Source organism: Terrapene carolina, unplaced genomic scaffold (genome assembly GCF_002925995.2).
Source record: "Terrapene carolina triunguis isolate 2854851 unplaced genomic scaffold, T_m_triunguis-2.0 Scaffold33891, whole genome shotgun sequence".
NCBI classification, from domain to species: Eukaryota; Metazoa; Chordata; order Testudines; family Emydidae; genus Terrapene; species Terrapene triunguis.
In genome coordinates, this window is record NW_020698242.1 from 7826345 (window position 1) to 7839762 (window position 13418).

The following is a 13418-nucleotide window of genomic DNA, read 5'->3' on the forward strand; positions in this document are numbered from 1 at the left end:
GCGATCGGCCGAACCTGCCGCGTCAGCAGGTAAATAAAACTGGCCCGGCCCACTAGGGTGCTTACCCTGGCGAGCCGCGTGCCGAACGTTGCCGACCCCTGTTCTAATATATGGGGGGATTTTTTTCCTGGTCACCCTTCTGTTCGATGTGTGTGTAGAGTCATTGGAGAAGATAGTGCGATGATCTGGGAAGCAACTGCATCGGTATACTGCTGAGATGCAGCTTTACAGCTCTTTTTTTGTTGGACCCACTAGCTGCTGTATGAATGCTTTCCCAGGGTCAGGCCAAATTGCAAATGTGAGAGTGAATTGGTTGCGACTTCATACAGATCAATCTGAGGTGATGCTGGTTGGTGGCAGAAGCTTTTTGATAGCATAGCAATGATGGTGACTGCTTCCTGTAGAGAAGTGGTTCACCCTCCTTTTGTTAATCACCATCTGCTATTACAATCCCAGGTCACTGCAGAAGTCAGAAGTGCCTATTTTCTATCTGCATATTACATGACAACTGTGACCATTTCTTTTGGATCTTCATGCCTGTGTGGCTGACCAATTGGACTATTATAATGCTTTGGGCCATAATCTAAAGGGGCTGCCCATGGAGACCATCCTGAAGTTGCAGCTGATACAGAATATGGCAGTCCTGCTGCTTAGTGGGATTGGCTACAGTGAGCACATTACACCAGTTCTCCATAAACTATGCTGGCTTCATGTTCTCCGCCAGGTGCCGCTCAAGGTGTGTACTGATATTGCTGTATGTAGCCCTATATGGTTTGTATCCTACTTCCTGGCCAAGTGAGATTGTCTGATGTGCTCTCAGTAACGGTTCCTAGGTTTGAATATCTATTGTTGGGTAGGAGTTCTCCATGGAGGGTCTCAATTTTGGAATTTGCTTATTTTTGGACTGGCCACAACCCGAAGTTTGCTAACCATCAGGAAATGGTGTCAAACTTATCTGCCTACTCAAGCTTTAGCCCATTGGCTGATGAGGGAGGGAATTATGTCTTTAAAGTGCTCCTGGTTTTTGGTAAGTGATGTTACCTTCAAGTTCTGACCTTTTGATTGTAGTATGTTTTAAGTGTGTCTATTTTGTTGCTTAAAAAGAAAAATGAATAATATGGGTTAGATCATGTGACTCTTACAGTTTGTCTACACTGCAGTTAGCGGTGTGACTGCCATTCACAATCTATGTTAACTAGAGTTTAGACCAAAGTTTCAACATGATAGGCCTAAGCCATAGCTTTCTGCCCCCCTTTTTTTCTTCTGAAATTAGCCCTTTAGTCAGCATATACTGAATTTACAAATTATTGTCTTCAAATTTGCCAGCTCCACTTGCTGGACTGAAGTTGACCTAATCCTAAAAGACTGACTTTAATAATAAAACACAGAAGCATATAATTTAGTGTTATGAGACTACACACAGAAAATGTACTACTCAATGTCCTTCTCCTATATCCTGAAGCTATTGCATGTGCTGATGAGTTTAGTTTACTTTTCTTTCTTTCTTTCTTTCTTTTTCTCTCTCTCTCTCCAAGAGTTGTGTCATATTCTACCTCCTAGCAATGAAGATGAATGAGAAGCTGTTGAATAAAGGTGGATGACTAACCAGAAATGCCTGTAAACTTGTAATGTAACAACCAACCAGGAGAAAAAGAGTGGCATTAAGGAGCCTGACATGCTTTATCAATTCCATTCACAAAAAGATCAATTTTGCTTTAAATTTTCAGAATGATTTCTTTATTGTTTGTTTTAATGGTTCAATGCATTAGAAGTTTAAATATAGGAAAGTTATAACCAATACTTTCCATTGTTTTATTTCCTAGCACCATGACCAATGAGGCAAATAATCCATGGCCATTAAGCTTTCTATATAAAGAACTGAAATGTATACAGAGCTTACAACAGCATGAATAATGGAGTTCTTTCCTTAGGCCTTGAAAGGTTGACACATACAATATTTTTCAACAAGAATTCATGGGGTGATTCTTTAGTCTCAATCTATTTAACATTAAATACAATTTTTATGGCTTCCTTCAGAAAAAGTCATGTATCACTTAGCCATTGAGAACTTATGGGGATACTATACAAGTGACTTAAGTACTGACTTTGCATGCAATTCCACGGTTATTTTTCAAGGAAGCTCAGACCCAGGGCATGCAGTTTCCTTCAGAAAACAGAGGCGGGTCAAAAAGAGACATGAATCCATCAGTCAATACACGAACATGTCACCCTTAATGTGAACATCACAGATCCTGTCATAGCAAATAAAAGCTGGTAACTAAATGGCAAGAACAAAATACTCATCAAACATGTACAGAACTTCAGACAGAGACTCAGAGAAATGAGCATATGAATGATGATACTCAGGAGCTGTAGTAAATAGAGATACAACTAAACCAAAATGGGGGCGTAGACATCCCCTAGTACTTTCTGTGTTCAAAATCCAGATCCAAATATTGCATCTGAATCCTCTCACTAATAAAATACAATCTACTCTTCCTTCAGCCCAAAAAAATCAAAGTCCTTTTTTAAAAAAACTAAGATACACTGAAGTTTTTAAGGAAAAACATGGAGAGGGGGGAGGACATTGAATCATAGAAATCATGCCTTCCAAATACAAAGATAATGTGTTGTATTCCCTAAGTAGAATTTCACTTTGCTGCTGTGGAGCACATAAACAGATTTTCTGCAGGCCATCAGCCAGGCTAGTAGGCATGATGGGGAAGGAATACTGGGAATTTGTAACTCTACCCTGTGGAGCAAGCAAATGTTACACAAAGATTGGTTAAGAAAATTGCAGTAAGGTTTTATTTTCCATTTGTAATTAACAAAAGCAGAAGTGGTTAAAGTAGTGGACTGGGAGTTTGGACTCCTGTGATTTATTCCTAGATGACTCCATGCTTTTGAAGAAGCGGGTTTTTATGCCCAAATAAATCTGTTAGTCTTTAAGGTGCCACCGGATTCCTCATTGTTTTTGTGGATACAGACTAACACGGCTACCCCCTGATACTTGATTCCTAGCTTTGTGACTGATTCTCCATATGACCTCAGGCATGCCATTTTGGCTCAATTCACCCATCTGTTAAATGGGTATAATGGTATTTGTCTCTCCTGCAGTGTGTCGCTAGACTCAATTAATCTTTGTAATGGGCTTTAGGATCTTCATATGAAAGACACTAGATAATTGCAAATTAATATTATTAATAATCTGGTCATCTAGAATTGTTTAAAGGCACATTGTATTCAATTTACTACTTAAAATTACACTTATGTGCTTAAAGAGAGGTGACTGCAAAAGCCATTTAAGTTGCTTGTGGCATTTACTATAAAATATGCTTCTGTGTCACTGCTTTGAATAATATGTTGGTCAGCATGATACATTATTTTGTAATAGAGTATCATGGTACTTGTGAAATGTGCAGTCTGTAGTTTTCTACATTTCTCCCTGGCTGTGTGTATACAGGAGCCTATAAAGGATTTATTGTCCTCTAAGAGCTGAGTCCTCTTGCCAGTACAAAGCCTAGATAAACAAGCTTTGTTAAAGGGAGTTTCTGTGGTGGGGATGAAATCCTTCCCCACTCAGGGTGTGGGGCTACACCTTAGCCAGTATTGCAGTTCCCTGGGCATGGGAATGGGGAAAACCAGTTATGTATTCACTGGCCTCACACCATGCTAACCCTCTGCATTAGAGTGAATGGAGCATCATCAAAGCTCAGCATTCACGCATGCAGCAGTTGTGGATTCCTTATACAAGCTCTCCATATCCTGTAGCACAACCACACAGGTTCCATGCACAGTCATTGGAGGTTTTTGCCCTATGTAACTAAGATGCACTGTAAAAATTATATCTGAGTTATCCTTGTTGGTTGTAATAGTATCCCCAGAAGGGAGGGAGGGACTGGGAGATATCCTTATTAGGGGATAATCATTGCAGTTAGTGGAGGAATGGTGTGATCTGTTGGCTTACAAGCAGCAAATCTACTTTGGTATCTTCTTGGCTCCCCCAATTTATCTGAACAGGTGAGGGTGAGGAGAAAAGTTGTAGTCCAATAAAATCCTATTTCTGAAGGGTGTGAGGGTCAGATTTTACTTTCACGTAAGTGTGGCATTTTTAACAGAATTGAGAAGGGCCCAATTTGGCTCTTCTCTTTGCGTGGGGAGGTTTAGGACAAATTGTTGTCCTTCCTAGCAGGTTTGGTCAGCTGCCTAATTTGAATATCAGTTGGAGAGTGGCTTGGCTGTCCAAGCTTCAGACTTGAAATGCTTAGATTCCCTGGAACCACAATCTTAAAATATTGATGACTTTAACACAACCCTTTATTCTTCCAAGGTAGATAAAAAGGGTTCCTTGCATCTTAAAAACTGAGGATCTGCCTGTGCTGTGTACTATGACCTCTGTCTTAAAAGTATATATCAAATTTTCCATGGTGTGCTATGCCCCGGCCTGCCCACAGAGTAAGGAGATAGTTTTTTGTCATCCAACTATGGGCCCAATCCTCATTTTGAACAACCCCTGAGCATAATGAAAGATCTGAACTCCCATTAAAGTCAGTGACATTTGAGGGTGCTCTACGCCTAACAGGATCAGACCTTGTATGCTGAAAATGAGAATGTGCTGCGTAATCAATTTGCATATCTTGAATCCATAATATAGATACTTAAGGTGAAATCCTATCTCCATTGCAGTCAATGGCAAAACTGCCATTGTCTTCAACGAGGCTCGGAATTTCACCTTAGAAAGCAAGTTATATGCTCTTCTAGGCCCTGATTCAGGAAAGCATCCTTATTCAGGAAGTGCTCTTAAGCACATGCTTAACTTCTACTGAAGTCAGTGGAACTTAAAGTAAATGCTTAAGCTCTTTCCTGAATTGGGGTCCTAGACTCAGAGAGTTCCTGGGGATGTTGAGAACAGAAAAATGCCAATAGGGTTTAATCCACATTGTGGACGCACAATCTGAAAAATGTTATAAGAATCAGAAGCATGCCCATGTGTGTGCAAGCACACACCCCACACATCCAATTTTTAATTAATTTGTACTTCTTCTACTTACAAACAACAGCAGTTTGGTTTCCTTTTCTTTTCAAAAATTGTTGTAAAGAAATAGTGGTCCTTGTCTCATCTCCTCCTGAACCTCCCTTTACCCTGTTTCAGTCTGAAGACTTTGTATTTTTCCTTTCCTAGAAACAAGGCCTAAAAAGAAAAATCAGAATTTTTTATTAGAACAGCTTATAGACATTCAAGGTAGCACTGGGAGTGTGCAATGCAATCCTCATATGCACTTCTCCTGTGTTCTCATATGTGCAATCCTGCAGCATGAACATTGTACACTGCAAAGTTAACTTCGATTCAATTACAAAAAAGGTTTTTTAGCCAAAGAATTCAGCTGCATGTCTCACTCCAGGGAGAGTGAAAACACTTTGGTTCTGATTCCTCTGGGGGATATGATGGTCCAGTTCACATTCAGGTCTTACTAATTTTTGATCTTCACTGTACATCAGGGGTCGGCAACGTTCGGCACGCGGCTCGCCATGGTAAGCACCCTAGCGGGCCGGGCCAGTTTATTTACCTGCTGATGCGGCAGGTTCAGCCGATCGCGGCCCCCACTGGCCGCGGTTCGCCGTCCCGGGCCAATACGGGCGGCGAGAAGCGGCGCGGGCGAGGGATGAGCTGGCCGCGGCTTCCCGCCGACCCCTGCTGTACATATTATTAGTTGAAAATCCCACATTTCATTCAACATTTCCATGTCACATCCTGAGAACTGAAGACATTTTCACTCCCCTGGAGGGAGAAAACCTTGCTCAATTTTGTCTCCCAAGCCAACCCTTGCAATGTCCCTTTTGACAGGGAGCACTAGTGAACATGTGAATTTCTCATTCCCTGTGTCTTTGGATTATTTTTCAAATGAAGTAGGTGCAGGGTATGGCAAAGCTTGGGCGGGGAGATGAAGAATACTTGGAGATAACTGAATGCTGCCTTGATAATCTTTTGCGAGCTTTTGAATTCCCTGAGAGAGAAAGAGTGATGCTATTTTTTTCTACTATACTTTCATCTGTGTATAATAGTTTTGCTTTAGTAAATTAATACATATCTGCTATTGATTTTATTTTACTTTCCCATTAATAATTGGATTCCAGTTTTGATAAGCAGGAGGATATAACCAGGATTAGGAACAGGATGATAAACATTTAACAAAGGCCATCATTTTCCAGTATGTCTTCTCTGTGTATTTAATTAAGTAATTATTTATGCCTCCCAGCTTCTCTTCCATTTGAGCTCTGGTTGTTATAATGTTAGCTCAGCATTTAAAAAAAAAATCTGGAAATTTCTTTTACTTTTAGTGACCTAGATAGTGGCGTTTTCAAAGTAGTGCAAAATGCAATGCTATTTTATATTTATTGCTATTGAATTTACAATTTCTCTGTTCCTTTTCTTCATCTCAATAAAGTTTATGCAAATAACATTATAATTTATAATAAAACTAACATTTGTTAATCTCAGTTCAAATAGTGGATTTGTACTGCACCAGATTTCCAAACCCTTTTGTTGAATGAGAGTAGGAGATAGTTTGTAATGCTTCCATTATTGTACCAGTCTGCTAATCTTGATTTGTCATTTTTGATTACACACCCTCTTTTTCAGTGTTCACCGTTAAGTATATTCAAACCCCATTATACTCACAGTTGCCATGCACATTTTTTGTTTCTTTTTACAGATGTACCTATAACTAGTTCCAAGCCACGAGCCTGAAGCTACAACACTTACTACAGTGTTGGCTTCAGTGGGAAACCCAGTGTGTGGCTAAATTAATTACTTATATGAGTAAGAGTTTTTAGTCCTTGACCTCAGGGGGGGAAAAGTTAGATCTTGATCTGATTAAGGTCAGTATTAAGTATCTGATTAAGGTCTTGCTGATTTAGATTTAAATTCATCCAAATGGCTGAGATTCTTGCAGAATTGAAAAGGTCATTAATCATTTATTTGGCATTATCAGAAACCATTCTGAGAGACAAGATGCTGTTTTAAGACAGTTCACCTATGTACATCTAAAGTGAATCACACCTAGGTATTTTAGCCCAATCTGTTTTATGTTCCTTTTAAAACCTCACCTCACTTGTGTGTAAATTTTCTTAGCACCAGCACTGGAACCTTGTAGAATTTGCCCTTACCAGACTTTAGTGACCTTGGGCTAGACTGGGACTTGGATTAAATATCCATGCAGGGAAATAAGGAGTAACACCTGCTTTACGCCTCCATTCAGGCAATTAGACCTTGGCTCTGAGCCTGAAGGAGTAAGTAGGTGCTGCGTGCTCACTTATTCCCTCCAGAGTAAGTGGCTGGGGATTTGGCCGAGTTTTGCAGCATAACTGAGTAGGCAAAGCAAGGAGAAATCAGGGGAGGAATTGTGATTTAGAAAGGTGTATGTGTGGCACAATGCCTCCCGTGGTTACTCCTGGGGTGGTGCAGCTTTAGTAGTGCCCTTTCTCAGATCCGTGGCTAGAGTCACAATCTAGCCCTTTCTTGCTTTGAAGTTTTTCTTTTAATATTGTCATAAATGTCTGCTCTCTAATCTTCAAGGAAGCCCAGAATTCTGCCGTCAGACTGCTTTTTCACTCTTAGAAGTGTACCTCTCATAACATCACCCCATCCTTTGTTACCTTTGCTATCTTTTAATCTACAAAGAACTGTCCAGAAATCTATTCCTAGTTTTCAAAACTCCCTGTGGACTTACTCCATCCTGCCTCTCTGACCTCAGCTCACTCCCACGCCCACCCATTCATTCTGTTCCTCATAGCATCACCTCCTCGCTGTCCCTCTACTGAGACATGATTGGAAGTCATTCTTTCCTCTGCAATTCTCCATCAGCCTGGAATTTTCTCTTCCTCACTCTAAACTTGTGACTCCCTCTTTACCCTTTCACTCTTGTCTTAAGCCCTTCTCTGCCCCTCTGACTTAACAGTGAATTTCTCTGTAATGTGTTTTTGGTAGCTTTTCATAAAGGAGTGCTGTTGAAAGCTGGTTTGCATTGTAACAAGTGGCCCCTAAACACTTTGATATTGCATAGCATGGTGGAAAGATAATAAAATACTGGCCCTGGACACAAAGGATGCCGTGACAGACCGAGCTCATAATAGCCTTATTTGCATTGGTTTATATAGAGTGTACTAACTTTAGAGCAAATTTTTTGTAAATGATACAAAAAAATGCACTAAGGGATTATTACAAATGTTGGTTAAATAATTAATTCCAGAGGAAACCTGGTTCCAGGAGGCTGCTTAGCGTCTTTGCTGTTTTGGTTTATGATTAGCAATGTCCTGGTTGAGAAGTTCTCAATTTCCAATGAGAATCTTCATCCTACTTGGCAGTTGGTTGTTGATCAGCATTGCAGAATGAGGAGAGGCTATTGGGTCTCAGCTGGGTTAGGAGTATAGAAACCTTACAGATGCTGCTTCAGCTGACTCAATGTACTTAGTAGCTGCCTTGAGGGAGTGAAAGACTGATATTCATACATCACAGTGAGGATCTGGGACAAGAGTTAGGATGTGATCTATTGCCATAAGGTAGACTTAAGCATCGGGAGCCATTCTGCCACAGTAACAGCAAAGAAAAACTACAGATCAGTTGATCTTTTCCAATTGAGTCATTGGTTCAAAGAGGAAATATTCATTTAATCTGGCCTCCTATGATAGCACCTGATCCAAAGCCTTTTGTAGCCAAAGTTAGCCTTTCAATTGACTTGACTGAATGGGCTCCTTCTTTATTTACCATAGCTCAGTGCTCCTGGTGGAATAGGTCTTTCACTGGCTTGATTAATAGATTCATAGATTCTCAAAACGGAAGGTACCACTTGGTGTTCATGTAGTCAGACCTCCTGATCGATGTGCTATTGGGTTAACGGTCTCTCAGTAACCTACCAAATATTCTTTTTGATAATAATGAATAGAGGAAAACAGACAAAGCGAGAAGAGTAGCTAAAGATTTTTGCACTGTAGGAACATTGTTGGTTTGAGCAAAATTTTTGACAAGTGCTGCAGCTGCATCGGAGTGGAAAGATTAGAACATACCACCAATAAAGCACAGTTTATCTTACTGAGACAAAGCATAGAGTAACACTTTTATTTTTGTAGTTGCCAAAAAAAAATTCTGTAGTGTTAAACACTTCAAAGAAAATACAAATGCAGAAATGTTGTGGAAGGAATTCAAGTTTGTTACTTTTGTTGTTTCTTATTATTTGAGCACCTTTAATTAGATGATGACAAATATCTGTCTGAGTCCACGTTAATATACTATTGCCTTTAGTGAGGTTAGCCATCTAACACATCAGCTATAGGTTTATTCAGAGATGCAAAATTCTTGCCAAAAGAGATTCTAAAATACTTTTTGTGTTCCACTTGTTTTGTTTTGTGTTCCCCTTTATAATCCCCCTCCCTGTCAGACTTGTAATAAATTGCGGAAGTACATTTATAACAGTGATTGAGGATTATAATCCTTCTTCCACAGTGAATGTGAAAAGCTCTAAAAAATTAGCTTGTGCAAAGAAACTGACATTTGGCAATAGATGGACTAAAATAGTTTGCACGATAGGAGAAACCTGTAGCTGATTGACATTCTTTGTTTAGGCGAGAGAAATTTGCACAGGCGTAAATGAAAACACAAAAAGTCAAGGCAGTGGAAAATCAGGCCCCTTGTTTGTATTACAGACTTACTGCTTGAAAGCGAGACTGGCCTAACGGGAAATACTCAGCATCAGGAATTGGGAGTAGGAATTTATAAGGTTCTGCTTTGTTATTTTCTGATTGAACAGCATTATCAGTGGATTCTATGGGCAGGCTCAGGTAGCACAGAAAAGGGGAAGAGAAACAAAACTTGCTTCTCTGTACAGAAAATACAGGAATCCCAAATTATTTTTATCAAAATAAGGCAGAAGAAAAGCTGATCAAAAGATATTTAGAGTTATGTAACAGTGACTGGAGAAAATTTAAATGGAAAATTCTGTTTTCTTTCATCAGAAAGTGAATCCTATAGAGGTGCTGATTTCCCCCCCCTATAGAGTATTAAGCCTTTTTGTAAAGCAGCAATGGTATAATTGAAATCCATTTTACATGATTTTTCCTCAGATGATTTGGAACTAAATCAATTTATATTCCAGGAGTATAACCCAATGAGAGCATAAATGCAGCCACCAGAATTGTTTTTGTCCATAGGCAAAGCGCCTATCATTTTCTGATTCATTACACTCTCTGCAGGGTGCTTTATTTCAAAAGCTACCTGGAATTATTACTGGCAATAGAACACTAAACTAAAATAAGCTTTGCATAAAAAAATTAAACTTAAAAGGGAAAATAATAATACTGATTAAAACTAACATTTGATGGCTGCTTTGATTAGAATATTGTGTTTACACAGTAACAGGGTCAAACAGATATGAAGGGTTTTTTAACTGCAACGTAAACTGAACCTGTTTAACAGGAGTTTTATGTTCCTGATGAAATGCCTGAAATAATAGGCAATGCTCCCATTAATTTTTAACAATATAAATATCAGGCAAAGGTTGTAAAACCGGAATTGCGGACTGTGTTTTCTGCATTAAGGGACTAATTTTAGAAATAACCTCTATCATCTTGGCCTGCTGATGTATGATTGTCATAGCAAGTCAGTAATTGAGTTTCCTGAGCATTTTGACCACCACTGGTACAGATTTGCAAAACAGACTACATAGCAGAATACAATCTCTATCCTGACCTTTGTAACATTACTTTCTGGTGCGGAATAGGAATGTATATGGAGGGAAATATAACCCAAGTGCACCTACTTTGTAAAAATGGTTTATCTGCCATTAACCCAGTCAGCTTCATTTGATAACTGATTGTGTAAAGACTTGGCATAAGGGGGTTGTCTTAAAACATATTTTCTTTTATTACTGAGGCAGACAATATTGTTTTAGATGTAACAAATCAAGGAAAACTTTCATTTTCGGCAAGTGTGCGAGGTCTGAAAGAGCATCAGTTTCTCTATTCTCACATGCCTCAATCAACAGACAGCCTCAGTCAGACTCTTCCGACTGATCTGGGCATCAAAATAAACTATTTATCTCTATCGTGTGTTATGGGAGTTGTATGCATCAGTTGCCCTTTGAAGTGATTAACATGCAGAGCATTAAGGATGACTTACAAAGGTGTTATATATATATATAAAATAAGGACTTGTGCCTTCTTTGGCTTCTTTGTGATGTGTGAAGAAGACCTGTACTATTTTCCCCCCATTTTTTCTTTCCTTGTATTTTTACCCTAGAAATATCAGGAATGTTAAGGCTCAAGCAACACAGCAATATCTTATGGTCAACACTGTTGAATGTTGCAAAGGGGCCCAGAAGGATGAGAGTGGATGTTTGCCCTCAATCCATTGACAGCAGGACATCATCCGTCAGTTCTACTAAACCAGTTTCAATTCCATTTCCTGGATTAAATCCAGATTGTGTTGGGTCTAGGATATTAGCTTCAATTAGATGATCTTGAAGTTGGCCTTTGGATAGCTTTTCTGTCAGGTTGCTCAGAAATGGGAGGTTTGATGTGTGGTGATAGTTGACTAGAATCGATGTATCTTCAGTGTTGGTCATACTATTGTGTGTTTGTAGGAGGAAGAAAAGATTTTCCCTGGATGAGGCATTGGCTATTTCTGTCATGAGTGACACCAGTTGTTTACAATTCTGTTTCACAAGCCAGGAAGGGCATGTGTTGGCTTCACAGGTCTTCAGTCAAGACTCTTTCAGGGTATCCAGAAATTCTGGATGAGTGAATATACTGAATTCTGGGATTGCAGGCTATTGGTTATTGGGTGCAGGCAAGGCAGATCCAGGTTCTTTGGGAATCCTTCCTGAACACACATGATGTTTCCAGCAAAGTAGGTTGATAGTTCTTTGCAGGGCTTGGTGCTGTGAACACCCAGGATTGCTCCTTGGGGAAGGATTTGATAGCTTCAGTGGAGGCTGACAGATTTTCACGGCCTGTACTAGAGACTTGGCATAGACGTGGAGGAATTTGTTGTGTTTTGTCCTATCAGTATCAGCCTTTGTTTTCCTCCCATGGTGCTCAAGTTTCTGCCCTTCTCCCTTCATCCAGTGCAGGATGTCAGAAAATTAAGGAGACCTGTTTGGGCGATGGGGAGGAATGGGCTGTTTGGTGACCAATGAGTTCATTGTTGAAGCTATTGTACAATGATAACAATTCACCAGGTCTTTGACTCCTTGTCCTGTGAGAAGAATGCTGTTCTTTACCACGCTTTGGAATTTGATGGAGTCCATCAGTCTTCATAGTGCAGTTATGATCACGGGTTGTTCTTGTTGCCTGGTAGCACGAAGAGCTCTGACCACTGCTTGAATAAACTGATGGTCTGTCCAAGACTGTGAGTGGGTTGTCATTTCCATGATATTGACATCTAGGCTGAAAATCGGACACAGTTGTAGTTTGTGTTGCTTTGTGCTGTCTGCTTTTGACCCATGCCTATGTAGTGGTCCTGCACAGTGCCTTAGGTATCTAGAATCTGGTTTATGTCTGTTTTGTTTCCTCAGTCAGTTCTTCCCAATTTGAACTGGGAGGAGATGGAACAATGTGTCCCTGGTGTATTGGAGGGTGTGGTGAAAGCATGGTGGCATAACAACAAAGGAAACTATGATAATGACAGGAAGGAGTTAGCTCAATGAAAGGAGACAATGGCATCTTGAAATAAGAGTCTGTGTTGTGCTGGTGCCTCTATTGCTTTTTCCTGCTTTGAAAGAGAGGTGGGGAAGGGAGATATACCTTCCCATTAGAGGCTCGCCTGAACATTTTCTCCCAGCTGTATGCAGGAGGTTTGCATTCTTGTGAAGGGAGGGAGGCCAGCAGGCTGTTTGCAGTAAGATCTACAGCTTTCCCTGCTGTGCAACATCCTCACCTGCAGTTTTCAGAGAATACTTCAATGCAGCTTGAAACCAGGTTAAGGTGGAGTGGATTCAAGCGCTGATAGGAATGCTTGACGGAACCTTTTGTTTCTTTACTCGATGAAAGATTCCTGTACTGTTGGGCTGCAGATAATGTGTGTTTATCGGTGATGACTTGATACTGGCTGCTATACAATTAAGGCAGGTAATTTGTATCACATACACAGCAAAAAAAGCTGATCAGCTAGGGGTTACTCCTTTTGTGCAGAGTATTTTAGTCCACGTATTGAAAAATGTCAGATATTTTACATGGGCTAAGTACCTGGAGCTTCCACATTCAGCCTGGAAGGAGGATCACAATCCTGAATCACTGTTGTTCTAAATGTATCCAAGCACAATGTATTATTACTATGAATGGGCCAGACTTACTTTAGTTCTAATGTTTTCTGCCTTTTGCAATAATCAGAGGAAATATGGCTTCTGCCTTTCTATTCTAAACTAAAA

General features: G+C 40.0%; 1 protein-coding gene across 1 annotated transcript in view; it reads left to right on the forward strand.

The window, feature by feature from the left end:
- Positions 1-13418, forward strand: part of LOC112106846 (cadherin-13) — a 743971-nt gene that overhangs the window by 591269 nt on the left and 139284 nt on the right. The gene's annotated exons all lie outside the window — the stretch shown is intronic.